Raw genomic sequence first — 18,470 nt, 5'->3', positions numbered from 1 at the left:
ACCTTTTCCAAGGAAAAATTAAACTAAAGGAGTTGGTTACCACTAAACCAGTCCTATAAGAAATATTAAAGAGGACTCTCTGAGAACAAAGGGGAGACCAAAAGTGACAAAGAAAAGAAAGGATCAGTGAAAATCTCCAGAAATGATGACAAAACAAGTGATAAAATGGCAGCAAATACATATCTATCAATAATTAGTGTGAAAGTAAAGGGACTAAATGCTCCAATCAAAAGACATACAGTGATGGAATGGATAAAAAAATAAGACCCGTCTCTATGCTGCCTACGACAGATTCATTTTAGATCTAGAGACCCCTGCGGATTGAAAGTGAGGGGGAAGAGAAACATTTATCATGCAAATAGATGTCAAAAGAAAGCTGGAGTAGCAATACAAAGGTCTTCAGATTCAGTGTAGATGGCTTAAATCTTCTCTAACTTTGTTTAACTTGACAAGGTTAGTGCTATTAAGTATCTAGATTCATTTTTATGAATGCTGTTGTTAGTGTAAATTTTATACAGTGAGTCACTTAACCCATCCCCTAAACCTATTGAGGAAGCATCTTTTAGAAATGATATTTAAGTCCAAATCAAGAAAGATGATGAAATGAATGAGTTTTGATTGGACGTACATCTGCCACCTTCTTGAGAAAAAATTATATAGTGAATGAATCTGATTGGACAAATTCTGCCACTTTCCCACTTTTAGAAATCTCTCCTTCCTCCAGATTCATCCCCAACCAGCATTGTGCTAACTTACAACATAGTTTCTCAGTTGACTCTGCCCTTTCTACCAGTTCTCCATCTGAGACTTATTATAACTTTCCTATTCTGCGTCCTGCTCTTCTAGGCCCTGCTGTGTGTAAAATGAATGGATAATACATTTTAAAACTTTTATCCCATTCCCTCTGTTCTTAAAAAACACTCAAAACAGTTATGGTAGAAATTTGAGGCACCAAGGTACCAGAACTGAATATTATAAGACATTGGTTCTTTGTCCACTATAAACAGGTGGAAGTAGAATTAAGCTTTTAAGGAATGAACTAGACGTGTGTGTGTGTGTGTGTGTGTGTGTGTGTGTGTGTGTGTGTGTGTATTTGAGAGTGAGATTTGGGGAGGAGTGGTTTATATATAAATGGATACAATAGTCTTGAAATCTAATAATAGATAGTGAACACTGCTTTTGTGAAATCTAGAATGTGTCTGGTTAAATTGCTTCTTGTAAGAGTTAAAATCTTTTTTTAGGTCTGTTTTTATTTTCATACTTTGAGGCATGAGAAGGAATATAGGGAAGAAAAAATTATCCAATCCTTAAAAAATTTATTTCACACAGATACACATATATACAGAAAGGTATATGCATATACAAATATGCACGTTATATATTCCTGTGAGAATCCAGAAATACTCCCTTGGCCCAAAGAAGATCCTGGCAGTCTAGAGAAAGAATTATATCTCGGTAGATGGTAGTCTAGAAGCAATCTCCTTAGCAAGGAGTAGCAAATGCTGAGTGTTCTAGTCCTTCATGTTCTGGCTGTCCTGACTATGTCAGGACAAGGAACCTCTTTCTGAGAATGCCAGGGAAGCTGCTCCAAAGTAGATATTTACAGTGGACCCCTCCCTGACTTTTAAAAACACTGTCCTACTCAGCTCTCTCAGCTTTTTTCTGTGTGTTGAAAATACAGGTAGTACTTTAATTAAGAACTAATATTAGTTTAAAAAACCTAGAAGGCAACAAGGGCAAATAGAAGCCCAATATTTAACACAGTCAAGAAAAAGCGAGAAATATTGACTGGACTATCTCATTCTTGAATTGAAAAGGCAAATCTGTGAAATGTTAGAAATGACCATGCACAAAAATCTCAAAGTCTGAGTTACAGTCTCTGTTCTGCTGTTAACCAGCTAGTTAATGTTGCTTAGACTGAATTTTCATCCAAAATAAAAATATTTGTCCAATAATATTTCATCCAAAATAAAAGTATGAGTGTTGAAATGTCTTTCCTATAGCATACTTTTTGATGATGGAACATTGGATCAGGTGACTTGAAAGTCACAAAACCATTTATCTTGCTATTGTCCTTTATTTTCTCTGGTAGATCCTGGTTTATCCTTATTTCAGCATTTTATTATATGCTGAGCAATTTATAACAAGTTCTGGTTTGGCTTCCATCTGCCCAAGTTCTCTCTAAATATTTTTTCCCCAAAGTTGAATATATTAGAGCCTTCTAATACACTTAAAATAAATGGCATGGTTATAAAAGAATTATTAATTGCATCTGGAATGCTTGTGTTAGAATTGTTTTCATAACTGAAGCCTTACTGGAATTTGTACGTATGTAGAGGGGCATAATAAAGCATTTGGAATTTACTGATGATTTTACTTTATTTAGTTTGCAAAATGCATCCTTAAGTGAGCCTGGAGCCTCATTTAATGTGGGATCCTATTCTCAGTGAATGGAAAATGCAAGGGAAAAATTAAATAAAAGAACAATATAATCAGCTGAAACCAAAATAGATGGGAATTGGGACTGAGACTGTGAGGATAAAGAGGGGTGAGCAAAAAAAGTGAGGGCAAATGAGCACCAAAAGCATTTACTAGCCCACATTATTTATTTATTTTTCCTAGCCAATCTGCCTTTCTGTGGGGTCACGGGTAATAAAAGAAATAAAATCAGTAGGTCCTGTTTCCCAGGCAGTGATTCAAAAGTGGCACAATCAGTTAATATTAGGCAACTGTGGTTGGCATGGAATGTAATAATAATGTAGTGAGCTGGAAGGAGACTTAGGAAGGGAGTCGTGCCCAAGATAAACCCAGACAAGCAACCAGTGACCAACAAAGCTTCCAACCAGGGTTTCTGATTTAAATCCAGTGTCATTTTCACCATGCTGCTCCACTGAGAAAAAATAAGTATAATTAATTTGCAAGATAACTCAAAGAAAACAATAAAACTTACCATAAACAAAGGAAATCACTCAAAAGGAGAAGTCAGTGTGATAAAATGGACTGATTGACAAATAAATTTTTCCTAGGCTCAGCTGTATTACTAATGGGTTTAGACCTGGTCCTTAACTCCCTCTCCCCAGATCTTCTCAAAAAAACAAATCGTGCTGAACTCCTTTCTTTTGCCCCAGAACAGTTTTAGTCTTTCTTCTGGCAGTCTCTCTTCTATCCTGACTTTTATCTTCTATTCCATATTAGAGCCCTGCTGTTACTAGAGGACCAAGGTCATCCTGCTCTTAAACTGTGGCTTAGTCACTTTTAAGTTGTGTTCTTGGGAAGGTTGCTTAGTCTTTTTAAGCTTGTACATTCTCATCTCCAAAATGGGTCATAATATCCACTTCATAGAGTTTTTTAAAAAAGTAAATGATACAGTGCTTGTGATATTTGTAATATACTACTCTCGCATATAATAAATATTTAATACATGGCTGCTACTGTGAATTTGTCATTAGCTGCTTAACTTTTATCTCATTAATTGCATATATTGAACTCACTTTATTTAGACTGTTCTCTCTAATCTGCGTTTGTCCTTGTCCGGGTTGTTCACTACCATTGAACATTTGTTCAACAAACATAACTCTTGCTATAGACCAGAACTGGCCTCAAACCAGAAGCTTTCTGAATTGTTCTCTTCCCTACTGTAGCCCAGGTAACAATAAAAGTCCCATTTCAGTTTTACTTTATCCATGAACTTTCCCCAAATGTGTTAAGGAACACTGAAATTTCTTTTCAAACTCAGTGTCTCTGTTGCAAAAGTAAAACTTTATTGCTTTATGTGCCAGTTCTTTCTTTTTATATTTGCCAATTTTTTAATGGCAATTTTTTTCCCTCCTCTGGGACAGAAGCTTTCCTATCACCTAGCACAATGCTGAGCTCAAGATGGGAAAACAGCAATACTTGTGTGAATAACCAGTTTATTTCCAAATGGGCTAGACTGGCTAATCTGGACCATTATTGTACATGCCTGATTTCTTAGACTCCTGGCTTCTCTACATAAAACTCCTCCAAATATCAAATTGCATTTTTGAAGAAAGTTGCTGTACTTAGATGTATTATTGCTCTTGTTAAAAGACACTACGAGATACAGAGCTTTAACTCCCAGTTTTAAATGTGCTAAACAGTTTTCTCTAAGAAAAAATAATGGAAGTATTGAAAAACAGCATCAAACATATCATACATGCTTTTGTATCTAGTTAGCCTTCCATGTCTAGGATATCTATATCAATCTACCTACATATGTAACTTTGCACGAGGGAAAACCATAGGAAGATGTGGCACTATTTTTAAAGATAAACTTTAGAATTACTTTGTCTCTGTAGCTAAGAGAAACATCCAACTCTCGTGTGTTGACTAATTTCTAATGGACCAAATAGTTCTTAAAGCAGCTCCTTCAAAGTTCATTGAAGTGCTAGAAGCTGCTAAAAATGATTTCCAATTAAAAAAAAATTCTTTGCATTCAGATTTAGATGGAAGCATTTTGAGTGGGAATTTCTTCTCCTTGGACCAGACCCAAGGCTAAGAAGATGATTATACTCCTTGTCTCTTTCTCTTCTCTTTTTCTTCTCCTTCCTTCCTTCCTTCCTTCCTTCCTTCCTTCCTTCCTTCCTTTTCTTTCTTTCTTTCTTTCTTTCTTTCTTTCTTTCTTTCTTTCTTTCTTTCTATTTCATTTCTTTCTCTCTGACAATTCTGAATTTAATGGTATATTTCTTGCAGTTGTGGGCAAGTCAGGTTTCATGTTAGAATACTTCAAATATTATAATAGGGTCCACTAACTATCCTTTTTTTCCATGGAGCTAAACTGTTATGTTCCAGAGAATTTTATTGAAACCGGAATTTATGAGTCACATTTGAATTCATCTCTTTAAAATACATTGCAACCCTCTATTATTTTTTTTAACCCATCGTCTCATAAAACAACCCTGGTTAGCCACTTTAATGAGCAATTTTGTCCCTACTTTTATTTCTTAATGAACTTTTCCCCTCTGGCTGCATCCTAGTCTCATAGTTTATTTTCATTGCTGTAGTGACATCGGTCAGGGACAGCTCTGTAAAATTAATCATCACATTAGACCAGGCTTCAGCAAGAATTCTTTTTTGAAGCAAAAGGAAGTTCCATAATCCCACTAGTATATCCTCCTCTGGTGTTACGTTTCTCTTTTTTTTTTCACCCTAAAGATTAGTTTCCATAAATCAATCGAATACAGCAAGTTTGGGACAGAGTAGAAAATAGAATGACTTTCTAACAAGCCAAAGGTATGAGAGAATTACTTTCCTTCATGTTTATGTTATGGTTAGTTAAAAATGTATCATAAATTATTGCTGAATTAGGTTGCTAAGTATTTTAAATGAAAGCATTCAAGTTATTTATGATTTGTCTAACTTCTCAAGTAAATTTATATAATAAATCAGGATGCTGGTTCAAAGACTTAATGAGGGTAAGCACATTGGTTGACCACTCAGCTTCCCTTAACCATAGCTGAATCACAAATTCCAACAGACATGACTCAAATAAATGATCACTCTTTACAGACTTGGACTTGAGATGGTTGCCTTTGTGGAACACTTATCAAATCTGTCCCCAAGGGGTAAGGCAGTGATTCCGACTAAAATGTTTATGCGGTTCAGATGAATTTGAGGTGGGTTTTTTAAAGTAAGAGGTTAAGAGGGTCTCTAAGCTAAAAATCAAGCCTGAGTGTGCAACAGTAAGTCATTAAGTTAGGTGTCTAGTATCCAGTGGATTAAACAGATCCACTTTATTTTTTTTGGGGGGGGTGGTCGTAATTTGGGCAGTGAAAAAAATGTCCTCATGTTCCCTGCTTTCATACAGCTCCTATTTGTTTCATTGCTTGATTGGTCATACTGTTAATATATCATAGTACTTCATAGCATTATATTGTATTATTCTAAAGAGACCATTGGTTTAGTTATTTACTTCTTCCATTCAATGATTCAAGTTTCTATCAGGAGCATCTTCTCTACAATAAACTCTCACCTTTGGCTCCCACCCTCCCGGGCATAAGCCCTGGATTCCATGTGTGCCGAAAGTGTTCAAGGTCTCAGAAAATCAGAGACTCCAAGGAATTCAGTGATTTGCTGAAGATCAGTGGCTGGTTGGTTCTAGAACTTGGTTCTCTTCTTTCCCAGGGCAACTTTTTATGAGTTTCCGTTACGATCTCTCCTGTGTTTATTGCTCAATCAATCATGGGGAAATCTTGCCATATATATATATATATATATATTTTTTTTTTTTTAATTTGGAATATGTGCAACAAAGGCAAATTTGAAATTTCCTCACATGTCTCTGAACCCTAGCCTGATCCACAGAGTAGTTCACCAGATATATATAATTTAATTGTAAAACCACAAAGAGACAAAAACCTTGTCTACTCAGACCTAAGTGTTTCTTTTTTTTGTACCTACAGCCTTTGAATTGTGTTAAATACTTGAGGCAAGGTAGATACATTAAAACTCTCAACAGTAATTTACAAAATCCTAGGAATAAATTTTTAGCTTAATTAGGAAAGTAGGTTTTGTTAGTAGGGTAGACAGTGAGTAAATGTCAGGAGGGAGGGGTAAACTGGCTGTCAAAGAGTTTTCCTTTCCCTATCACTCTGGATCATTTAACTCTGGGGAACCATCATAACCTACTTTTTTAACGTGGTATTTTTAACGATCACACATGCCGACAAAAGTTGCTGGCATCAGGATCCATTTTTCCCCCAAATACTGTTGTCCTAGCAAATAAATTAGCATTCTCATCCTGATTTGTCTTTTGGCCTGAACAGGGAGTCTACTTGCCAGTGTAAATAGAAAGTGAAGGAAGAGCAGGAAGAGGGAGAAGGGAGAGGCATTTGCCAGCACCTCACTTTGAACTGTATCTTGGTATTCTATATCTACATGATCCTTGGTGTTCATTGATGGGATCTTTCAGTAGCGTCCCGGTCTTGCTTCACGTGCTCCCTCTTGGTCAGTGTTTTTATAAAGTACACTGATTTACAATATTAGAGTATAATTTTGAGTTACCAGTTACTGAAACTGGCCAAATATAGACAGTTAATTTTTTCAATTTTTTTTTTTTTAGAGAGAAAGAGCATGCTTGGACATGCTCGCAAGCAGGAGAGGGGCATAAGAAGAGAGAGAGAGAGAGGGAGAGAGAGAATCCTAAGCAGGCTCCATGCTCAGTGTGAAGCCTGACCCAGGGCTCAATCCTACAGCCTTGAGATCATGACCTGAGCCAAAATCAAGAGTCAGATGCTCAACCAACTGAACCACCCAGATGCTCCTAAGTTCACAAATTTTTAAAGGATAATTTTAAACATGCAGCAGTATTGAAAAGAACTTTACAGTAAATACCCATATATTCATCTCCTAGATGCAATTAATGACAGATTATTATATTTGCTTTATCACATACTCATCTTTCTATTCATTACCCATTTGGTAACCTATCTTATTTCAAATTATGCATATCAGTTAAATTACAGACCTCAGATTAGTCTTTCCTAAATATTTCACTGTACATATCATTAACTAGGGTTTACTAATTATTTACAGTTTTTCTCATGATATAAAATTTAGATACAGTAAAATACATAAATCTTATGTAAATATACTATAAACTTTGGTAAATGGATGATACATCTGTATAACCTAAACCACTATCAAAACATAATATTGGGTATGCCTGTCTTAGTCAGAAGAGCATATGAGTCTTGATCTCGGGATTGAGTTCAAGCCCCATGTTGGGTGTAGACATTACTAACAAACAAACAAACAAAGGTATAATATTGCCATTTCCCTAGAAAGGTCCCTCATGTCTCTCCCAATTTCTGTTGTTAAACTCCCAGTGAGAACCACTGTTTGAATTTTCCCTCCATAGAGTAGCTTTTTCAGTTCTAGAATTTCATATAGTTGGACTTATATGACATATGTTCATTTATGTCTGTTTTCCTTAACTCAGCATAATATTTTTGAGATTTATCCATGTTTTGTATATGGCACTGCTTTGCTTTTTTTTTTTTCTGCTGAGTAATATTCCATTGTATGAATATACCACATTCTCCTATTGGTGGTTATAGTTACAGTTTACTCATTCTCCTATTGGTGGTTACCTGGGTGCTCTCCAATTTTTGCCAATTACGAATAAAGCTGCTAAAAATACTCTTTTTCCTTTTTTAATTTTTAAAAAATATTTATTTATTTTTGAGGGAGAGAGCATAAGCACAAGCAAAGGAGGGGCAGAGAGGGAGGGAGACACAGAATCCGAAGCAGGCTCCAGGCTCTGAGCTGTCTGCACAGAGTCTGTTGTGGGGCTGGAACCCATGAATCACGAGATCACGACCTGAGCCAAAGTTGGCCGCTTAACTGACTGAGCCACTGCCACCCACGTGCCCCTAAATATTCTTATACAAGTTTTTTGTTAATGTTTTCATTTCCCTAGGGTAAGTGCCTGGGAGTTATCAGTATCGGTATCAGGTATCGGTAGGTTTAATTTTAATAAGAAACTGCCTGATTTTTTTCTCCAGAATGGTTGTTGGCATTGTTACCTGTAATATATGAGTTTTAATTTCTCTACATCCTTACTATATTTGGAGTTTTCACCCTTTTCAGTTTTGTAGCCATCACTGGGTGTGTGTATTGATTGGTATTTTATTGTAGTTTAGAAACTCCTTGGTTACAAAGTACAGCATGTTTTCAAGTGTTGATTGGCTAATTTGTATAACTGTTCAAATGTTTTGCCCATTTATCCTTGGGTTGTCCCTTGTTTTGTAGAAGTTCTATTTCCTAGATACTATTTTTTGTCAGATACATATTTTGTGAATTTTTCCTTACAGTCTGTGCATTGGTTATTTCATATAATGAGAAGGTTTTTTAAGTTTGATGAAGTCTGAATTAGAAATTATTTCTTTTTATGGTTATTGCTTTTTGCTATCTAAGAAATATTGTTCTACCTCCAAGTCACGAAGCTCTCTTCTTACATTTTCATTGAAAAGCTTTATGGTTTTAGCTTTTACGTTTCAATCTTTGTCCATCTCAAATTTATTTTTGTGTATGATATAAGGTAGGGATTTGCGGTTGTTTTTTTCTGTGTCAGTAACCAGTTATTTCAGCACTCTTTGCTAAAAATATGTTATTCTCTTTTGGAATGCTTTGTTGCCTTTATCAAAAAACAAATAACTGTAGCAATGTGGAGTTATTTCTTGGCTCGCTCTTCTCCATTCATCTATTTGTCTATCCTTATGGCACTGCCACTCTGTATTGATTACTGTAGTTTTGCAGCAAGGTTTGAAATCAAATGGTATAAATTATCAACTCTGTTCCTTTTTTCAGGATTACTTGGACATTATATGCCCTTTGTGATTCATGTAAATTTTAAAATCAGCTCATTAATTACTACAAATATTTCTACTGGGATTATAATTAGAAAATGTTGAATATATAGATCAATTTTGAGATAATAAAATTTATTTTTTTTTCCTTTTAAATGCTTTTAGCATTACAGGCAGTTCACAGAAATATGGGAGAGATCTCATACATCCTTCAACCCAGTTTCTCCTAGTGGTAACCTCTTATATCACCATAGTACAATAATCAAAACCAGGAAATTAACATTGGTAGCTATTTAATTATCTACATCTGAATAATAGTGATCTGCCAATCCAGAACGTGGTAAACATCTCCATTTATTTGAATTGCCTTTAAATTTCATCAGTAATATTTTATAGTTTTTAGTGTAGAAGGTCTTGAGCATCTTTTAAAAGTTTTTCTATTTTGTATTTTTGATATTATTATAAATGGATTTTTATCTCTTATTCCAATTGTTTGCTGCTGGCTTATAGAAATACAATTGATTTTCTACTTAAACAATACCACTCTTTTTAAAACAGAAGGAGTTCTACTCATTTGTTTCCTATTCTTGACTTATTTCAAATTTTAGGAGGAAGTATAAAATATTTCACCATTAAGTGTGATGCTAGCCTATAGATTTCCTTGAAGGTGACCTTTATGAGGTTGAGGAAATTCTTTTTTTTTTTTAAGATTTTATTTTTAAGTAATCTCTACATTCAATGTGGAGCTTGAGCTTACAACCCAGAGATCAAGAGTAGATATTTTACCAACTGAGCCAGCCAGGTGCCCCAGAAAATTCTTTTTTTAGGGGCACTTGGGTGGCTCAGTCAGTTAAGCGTCCAACTCTAGCTTTAGGCTCAGGTGATGATCTCATGGTTCAGAGCATTAGGCTCTGCACTGGCAGTGTGGAGCCTGCTTGGGATTCTCTGTCCTCCATCCTCCACCCTCCACCCCCACCTGCCCCTACCTCTCTTGTTCTCTCTAAAAAACAAATAAACATTTTTTTTAAAAAGAACATTCTTTTTTATTCCTAGTTATTACTTAGTTTTGTTTTATTTATTTATTTTTATTTTATTTTTTTGGTATTTATGTTTGAGAGAGAGAGAGAGACAGAGTACGAGCTGGGGAGGGGCAGAGAGAGAAGGAGACACGGAATCTGAAGCAGGCTCCTAGCTCTGAGCTGTCAGCACAGAGCCCCATGCAGGGGGATCAAACTCATGGACCATGAGATCATTACCTGAGCCAAAGTCAGGGGCTCAACCAACGGAGCCACCCAGATGCCCCAGTTTTGTTTGTTTTTAATGAACAGGTGTTGAATTTTGTCAACTGCTCTTCTCTTTCTATTGACATGATCATAGTGTTCTCCTTAATTCCCTTAATATGATTTTCATGTGTCAAATCAACCTGACATTTATAGGATAAACCCTACTCAATCATGCTATATCAACCTTTTTGTATATTGCTGGATTTAATTTTCTAATATTTTTTAAAGTACTTTTTGGATCTATGTTTATGAGGGAGATTGACCTATAAGTTCGTTTTTTTTTTGCAATGCCTTCATCAAGTTTTTATATTATGCTGGCCTCATAAAACACTTGTTTTTGAAGAAAAACATTTTCTTCACTTCTGTTTCCTGAAACAAATTTCTGTAGGAGTGGTATTGTTTCTTCCTTAAATACCTGATAGAATTCACTGTTGACGTCAGCTAATTTTAGAATTTTCTTTGTAAGATTCAAAAATATATATAGTGCATTCAGTTTCTTCAAAAGGTATGGGGCTAATTTCTTCTTGTCTTTGGGTTAATTGGTGTTTTTCAAGGAATTTTCCCCCTTTGTGTAAGTTATAAAATGTATTGCCATAAAATTGTTCTAATTCTGGGTGTATCTATTGCCTTCTAACAACAATCAGATCTGGAGGGTTTGGGAAGAGGTAGTGGTAAAAAATAGGCAACATGGCTCTCTTCCAGCCCCCCTTGAGTCCAGTTCCATGTGCCTGAACTGACATTATTGCTACTTGATATTTTACTGGAACAAATTCTTACAGGCCATTTTTCCCCATCCAGTAATTCCAGTTTCTGCCCAGAACACTCTATCACTCCTCTTCCAGATAAAGGGTGGAAATGGTAGGCACATCTTACAGATTTTGACAAGGGAACTTCCTGCTGTATGGGTACTATGTCATTTATAGTGCCCTCTCTGCTTTTTCTCTCTAGGCCACCATCTTTAGCAGTTTTTATAATATTTATTTTCTTATTTGTCTCTCTGATAGTTCTGGATAAGGATTATTTTTCATTTCCTCATCTGTCTTTTAGCTGGGGAAAATACAGGGTAAGATCTTATTATTTTTCCTCATTTATTACCTCAGCATGGTAGAAGGTGAGACATGCATTCCAGAACTAATATTGTGGGAATGTTTTTGAGCATTTGCTGAGCTCTGCATTTTCCCCTCTCCTTTCTTCCCTCTAAATGCTTCCTTCCCTTTCCTGAATGCTTTTGGAGAAGCAGAAGTAGAATTGTACTTTCTTCCTTAGAAAGTTATTGTGGCACATATTACTACTATTTACTATATCCAATTCTTCTCTACTTCTGATAGATTGTATTTCTCATTTCTTTGTAGTTAGAGCCAAATGCCTTAATTTGACTGATAAAATATTAGCATAAATAATGTGTGCCACTTCTGGATGGAAGTGCTTAATTGCTAGTTGTTAATTATCCTGTGCCTCCCTTGCTGCAACAATTGAGGGAACACATGTTGATATATAGATTTACAGGATTGAAGCAGTTTGGAATGCTAACCCAACCTGTAGAGAAGAGCTGCCCTGGGGAATCAGCTAATTTGCAACACACTATAGGAGTGAATGATGAGCATTTTTTTTTTAATTTAGGGGCTACTCTGACAAAACCTCTTTTATCTGAAATGACGTATTCCTCCTCTTTAATACTGAGGTGCCACTTTTTAAATATATGTTGCTCACATCTGCCATTTCTGTTGTTTGCTGCTAATAGATTATTTGCTATTACATTGACTTCCTTTCACTATGTTTGTCTTTGGAAGTGAGATCCTGTGAGTCACTCTACCACTTAACCCAGATATCCCAATATTAGCGTATGGAATAATCCAACATTTTCAATTTTAAAAATGGAAGAAAAATTTAACTTTTTACCCTAGAAAGGATTTTTTTCCTTGACACCACGATGGACATCAGATGCATCCCTTTTCTGTCATCCATCCCAATATACCAAAAAAGTTTTCACTCAACACTCAACTCATCTATCAAACAACTAAAATAAAAAATAAAGAGTGAGAACATGTTTATAGAGGAAGAGAATGAGTTTATTTTGAACTTAAACTTTGAGCTGAATGCAGAAAATCAGCATAAAGTATCAGTTTGTAATTTAAGAAAGAGAAAATGACCTGAAGTATTGAGTGAAGAATCAGGTACAGAGAGATGGCACTTGAAAATATAAGACTTAATAAAATGCTTTAGATAAAGCTTATAATAATAGGGGAGAATAAAGAAAAGAATAAATACCTAGAAATTAGCCCCACCAGGAGAGGGAGTCGGCCAAGAATCTGCAAAAGCAGGAGGACCAGAGAGAATTAAAAAAACAAAATGGTGGGGAGAGTCTTAAGACGGAAGGGATGATGTAGACTATCAATGGGGAGAATGAGTTTGATTAGAATGAAGACCAAAGCTATCAATGGTAAGAGCTATTTCCAAAGAATGATGAAAGTAGAAGCTAGAGTATAACCTCCTGACACTACGTTAAAAGCATGTGCAAAGTCGATTCCACAGTTTTCATAGGCATTTTTAAAGGGTCTTGCAGTTGACGAGGAACTAGCATATTCAAGGCTGTCCTACATGATCATGTAGCCCTGAAGCAACTAGGATTCGACTGAATACCTTCTATGTTCGAGGCACTGTTTTAGGCCCTGGAGTTGCAGTATTTAAAGTCTCTGCTCATGGAGCTCCCATCCTAGTCATAGACTGAAAGATGAGGATTAACCTAAAAGATGTCATTTTGCAATATTGAAAAGGGAAACATTATTCCTAAAAGCATAGAATATAAAGAAGCAGTATTTTAAAAGCTGTCGAAGCACATTCATACATACACTAAAACAGTCATTTGATTTTCCATAATTATTTTTGGAAGATGAAGTATACTTTGAATATCCTATTTAGTCGTTAAGTGAAATCAGTAATTTTCTAATGATTTTAGACTCCTGCGCAAAACAAATCTGTGAGAAGCCCTTCTCACTATCTATGCCAACAGACAAAACTATAGACAAAAAAAGCAACAGAAATAAAATTCAGTGATAATTGCTAAGGTAGTACAACTATGTTACCATTGCAAGGTAGTACAACTAATGTAATACCCATTAAGTTTCTGAAGCAATCTCTCATCAAGTAATAGAGCTATTGGGAACATGTCAAAGAAGTCATTCTTCCAGAGATCAACTTTTGACAATATAAGTCATTTTATCTATCCTTACCATGTTTCAATGATCCCCTATTCATTTACAATTGTTCCAGTAGCTTTCAATTATTCTCTTGTGTATTCTACATCATCACAAAGAATGACATCTTAACATGTCACCATGGAAACAAATTTTCCATCAAAAATGTATTTATTGCTAGGTCACTTATGCCATTTGGGGAAGAATTTTTTTTAAAAGTTAAGTCGATGTAGGGGCACCTGGGCAGCTCATTTGATTAAGCGTCTGCCTTTGTCTCAGGTCATGATCTCACGGTTTTTGGGTTTGAGCCCCACATCAGGCTCTGCACTGACAGCTCAGAGCCTGGAGCCTGCTTCAGGTTCTATGTCTCCCTCTCTCTCTTTGCTACCCCCTCCCCAACTTATGCATGCTCTCTCTCTCTCTTTTTCTGTCTCTCTCTCTCTCAAAAATAAATAAATACGAACTTAAAAAATTAAGTCAATGTATTTACTACTACATAGACACTTTATGGAAAATCACACTGAAGCAATGAAATAAATCAGATTATTTTTAACTAAAAAACTCTACGCAGTTGCAACTTTTTGAAAATATGTATGAAAAACATTTAATCAGGTTTCTCAAGATATATATCCCACTCCATATGATTCTTTTTTATTAATATAAAACACTAGCAACACACTTTGAGTAAATGTTCATTACACAATTAAATCCATAGATCTCATATCCTAAGACTTCATTTCAACCTGACATCGGACTCTCTGTCTTATGCCCTTAGGTTCTAATAATTCACAACAATTTGGGTAGAGATCAGGGAGAAAGTGTGGCCACCTTAAATAACTCTGTGCACCCCTTAGGAAATAAAGATTAGGTAACTTTTAAAACATGTTCCTGAAGATGTTTATCCGTTGCCGCTGACTTAGATCATAGAATCTGGGAGCATTGTACATTTATAAATGAGATTTCAATTCAACCTAAAGTTAATGAGTACCTACTTCAGAGAACTATGCTTAATATATCTGGTTCAAATGGGAGTAACAAATAGCCTTACCTAAGTATATTATAGCTCAAGAATGAAATCAATTAAATGTAAGCTATGTACCATCTGAAAGAAACCCTAGATTTTTTTTACTATATGACAAATATATTAAAAGGTAAATATAGTAGACCCTTTACATTTGCAAAGGCTATTGGGTGAGACTTTGAAACATTGCAAATTTATGAATACCACTAGAGCACCAACATTATTAGAAACAGTGCAGCTGGTCTTTCTCTGCTCCTAGATTTTTATTTGATTGAATATATATTGCACAACACAACGCTTCCTTGCACCTCAATGTCCTGGAGATTTTATGGTAGAATAAATATAACTTAATCTTAAAGCTAGCTGGGTTGCCATCAAATCCACATCGGTCTGCCCACGGCTGTTTTCTCACCCCTACTTCTCATTCTTGGATATGAATCCCCTTGAAGGCGTTTTCTTGCATTATAGGTCAGTTTTATCTGCTTTCAAGACATTTTCCTTTCTCTAATCTTTCTTTTCTATGACTTTTCAGTTTTCAAGAAAATCCCTCTGCAGCAAAGTGGTGAGCTGGTGCTACTTCTATTAACTTCACATTTATGAAAAAACAAATAAATGAACTCAAAATTTATCAACCAATTTGTGGTAAAGACTAATTCTGTAGACCATTAACTTCTTCTCTTATTGCTTCAATTTACAGGTGCTTGACTTTTTTTCTGACTCATATCCATATAGAACCCGTCATGCTGTGCTGTATACTCAAGCCACAATCAACTGAAGTTGCTCATTGCCTAAATTGTTATTCCTTATTTGATAAGGCATTTGTACCCATTAAAGCAGATTCCTGACTCAATCTTTCTTTTTGTATATGTATTTTGAACGTAACAACTTGGAGAGTTGCCATGGGGTTCGGGATCCTAATCTTTGATTAGTTTATGAGTTGAGTGATCATTTCCTTAAAAAAACAAGCAACCCCCTCTTTTGCCCCCCTCCAATTTTGCTTTCTCCGTACTTCTATCATAGCACTAAAACCTGGCTTGGGCAATCAATTAGCTTAAAAAAAAACCACCACCACAACAACGTATTTTTATCAGTTCGTGACAGTTTCTGCCATACTTGATGCCAGAACAGAGAAACAAGGCCACATTACGATACGGAGCAGAGGTAACTGGCTAGGTTTGCTCACTAGTTAAATGACTCAATCTTTCATATGAATCAGTGAAGCATATATTATTTAAGGCAAAGCAAATCATCACTCAGGGTCATTATATGACTGCTAAACAAATATTTTTAACTGAGGTGTTTATTTTAACTGGTCATGTACTCATTTCTCTGCACATTTTTTATATGACCGCAAAATTTTTGTACCAACCACCCAAATCATCTAAAATTTGAAAAATATATATGAGGACAACTACTACAATATGATAATATAAAATAAAAATACTATATTTCAGATAAGGAATAGTACATGCTAATCAATGAAGTTTTTTAGGGAAACATCATTTATGTAAAGCAATTATCCAGAAAAAGCAAGGTAGGGCTAGTGTTATCTGAATTTCCTTTCAGGTATGCACAATTATTTCTCCCTCTATTACATATTTATGGAGACATTGTGTTTTACGAAACATCATAATTCCTTCAGCTTGTAAATAGACCACTAAATATGGCAGCACTTTGGGAAGGATGTCTCAGAGAAATATGTAAGAAATATAATGATGTCGTACTTGCAAGTATTTTTAGTCAGGACAAAGATGGGAGATTCAAAGTCCAGTGGTTCAGGTGAGTTCAAAGGCACACCCCTTAGCTAGGGACCCACTAAGAATCTTTTAGTTTTAGAGCCTAATAACAACTTCCATAAAGGCCATGAACCACATTAATAATGGACTTAATGTTAACATTTCTTCTAAGCCAGTACTTGAGTAGGTCAGTGGGGAGGGGATGGGAAGTAACAATTATTTTGTTACTCGATTTTCAATTCTCTCTCTGTCTTCCATCATACTTATACCCTAAGATGCAGTCAGCAAAGGATAAAACTTAACATGGGAAGTAATAATTCGCTAGAAACAGTAGTTGTCACTTATGTAACACTTTGTGTTCTTAGAAGGCAAGTACATATAGCACATATAAACCTACCAACAACCCTTTGAATTCAGGGTAGATATTATCATTATAGTAGATGAGGGATCTGAGGCTTCACATGGTTAAAGAACTTGTCCAAATCACTCGATTTGGAATTTGATTTCTTCTTGTCTCAGGATTTCAAGTTCTAAACCACTATGCTTACTTTTTTCGCTAGAATAGTCAATTATTAACCATAAAGAAGAAAAATAAAAACCTTCTAAGCAGAGTTGAAGCAAATTTTCTTTTTATTTTCTCTTCTTGTTACTGCTCCAAACCCAAACATACTGATACATATAAAATCTTACTATAAATATTAACTTTTTACTTTATTCGTTCATTTCCTAATATAATTTAGCTTGATGTCCAGTCTATTCTCTTTTAAAAAGTAACTACAGAGTACACATTCAAATCCTTTTGTTAATAGAACAACTTATTTGGATGTTAAGAGAGTAATTTAAAATATTATTTTGAGTAATAACACAATATAACATTACAATTTTATATTATTTATGATGGCATTTAAAATATGGTACTGCTAGTGACTATTGCCTATTGTGCTCATTGAACATAATTATTATAATGTAATTAGACTTTTCTTTTAATGGTTGTTTATATCCTTAATTTTCCACATACTGTACAAATCTTATTTTTATAAGGTTAATTAGAATTACTCCGTCTAGAAGACCAGCATTCTTGCTGTTTAGGAGTTTTAACCAGATTATGATGAATACTTCACATTTGCCTTTGAAATAACAGATAATACTGTATGTCTTATGTGGCCATATTTTGAGCCTTAAGATTGTAAGTGATACATTAAGAAATGATCAAATAATCAGTTACCATACTCCAGCTTAATTCAGCAACTAATGTATGACTCAATTAGTTTCTTGGGTTGTTTGTTACACAGAAAACACATTTAAAAATTATAGCTGGGCGTACTGAAACAGAGTGGGCCAAAACTTGAGTGGTGAGACATACTTTACTGGTTTTTTATAAAAAGAAATAATTCTAAGTGATTTTTAAACAACTTTACTTACAGAAACACACAGACACCTTTCTTTGATTTTCAGAACTGTAGTAAGTATTTCAAGGGTACATTTACATTTTAGAATTTATATCTTCACGTGAATTCATGGTCTCTTTTACGGGTTTCTAAAATAATCCTAAAAATGGTTTCCTTACCTGTTAGCAGTACTCTCTACATTAATTCCATATTGCACAGCCAGATTAATCTCCTAAAATAGATTCTGTTTATGCTACTCCCCACCCCTGCTCAAAATCCTCAGTAGTTCCTGACTTCCTGCCAGATGAATGGCAGATTTCCTCTACCTGGCATTCTAATGATGGCATGGTCTGCCCACAATCTAGTTCTTTCTTGCTCTGTCTCTCGTCACTTTCCTACCCACATCCACACTGGACATCTAGTTGATTATTTGCCGTATTTGCATCTTTTTTTACCTCTCTCTCATGCTGCCACTTTTAACCCTTCCCCTCATAGAATTAGAAATTCTCTGAATTCATGATG

General features: G+C 35.2%; 1 long non-coding RNA gene across 1 annotated transcript in view; it reads left to right on the top strand.

The window, feature by feature from the left end:
• LOC122241407 overlaps positions 1-15,674 on the top strand; it is a 249,586-nt gene extending 233,912 nt beyond the window's left edge. The window contains exon 3 of the long non-coding RNA XR_006221537.1: positions 15,522-15,674. This is a non-coding gene — a long non-coding RNA (uncharacterized LOC122241407). The remainder of the gene's footprint in view (positions 1-15,521) is intronic.
• The last annotated feature ends 2,796 nt before the right edge of the window (positions 15,675-18,470 follow it).

This window comes from Panthera tigris, chromosome C1 (genome assembly GCF_018350195.1).
Source record: "Panthera tigris isolate Pti1 chromosome C1, P.tigris_Pti1_mat1.1, whole genome shotgun sequence".
Taxonomy (NCBI): domain Eukaryota; kingdom Metazoa; phylum Chordata; class Mammalia; order Carnivora; family Felidae; genus Panthera; species Panthera tigris.
Note: the sequence above shows the minus strand (reverse complement) of the source record. Positions and strands in the feature narration are given on the sequence as shown.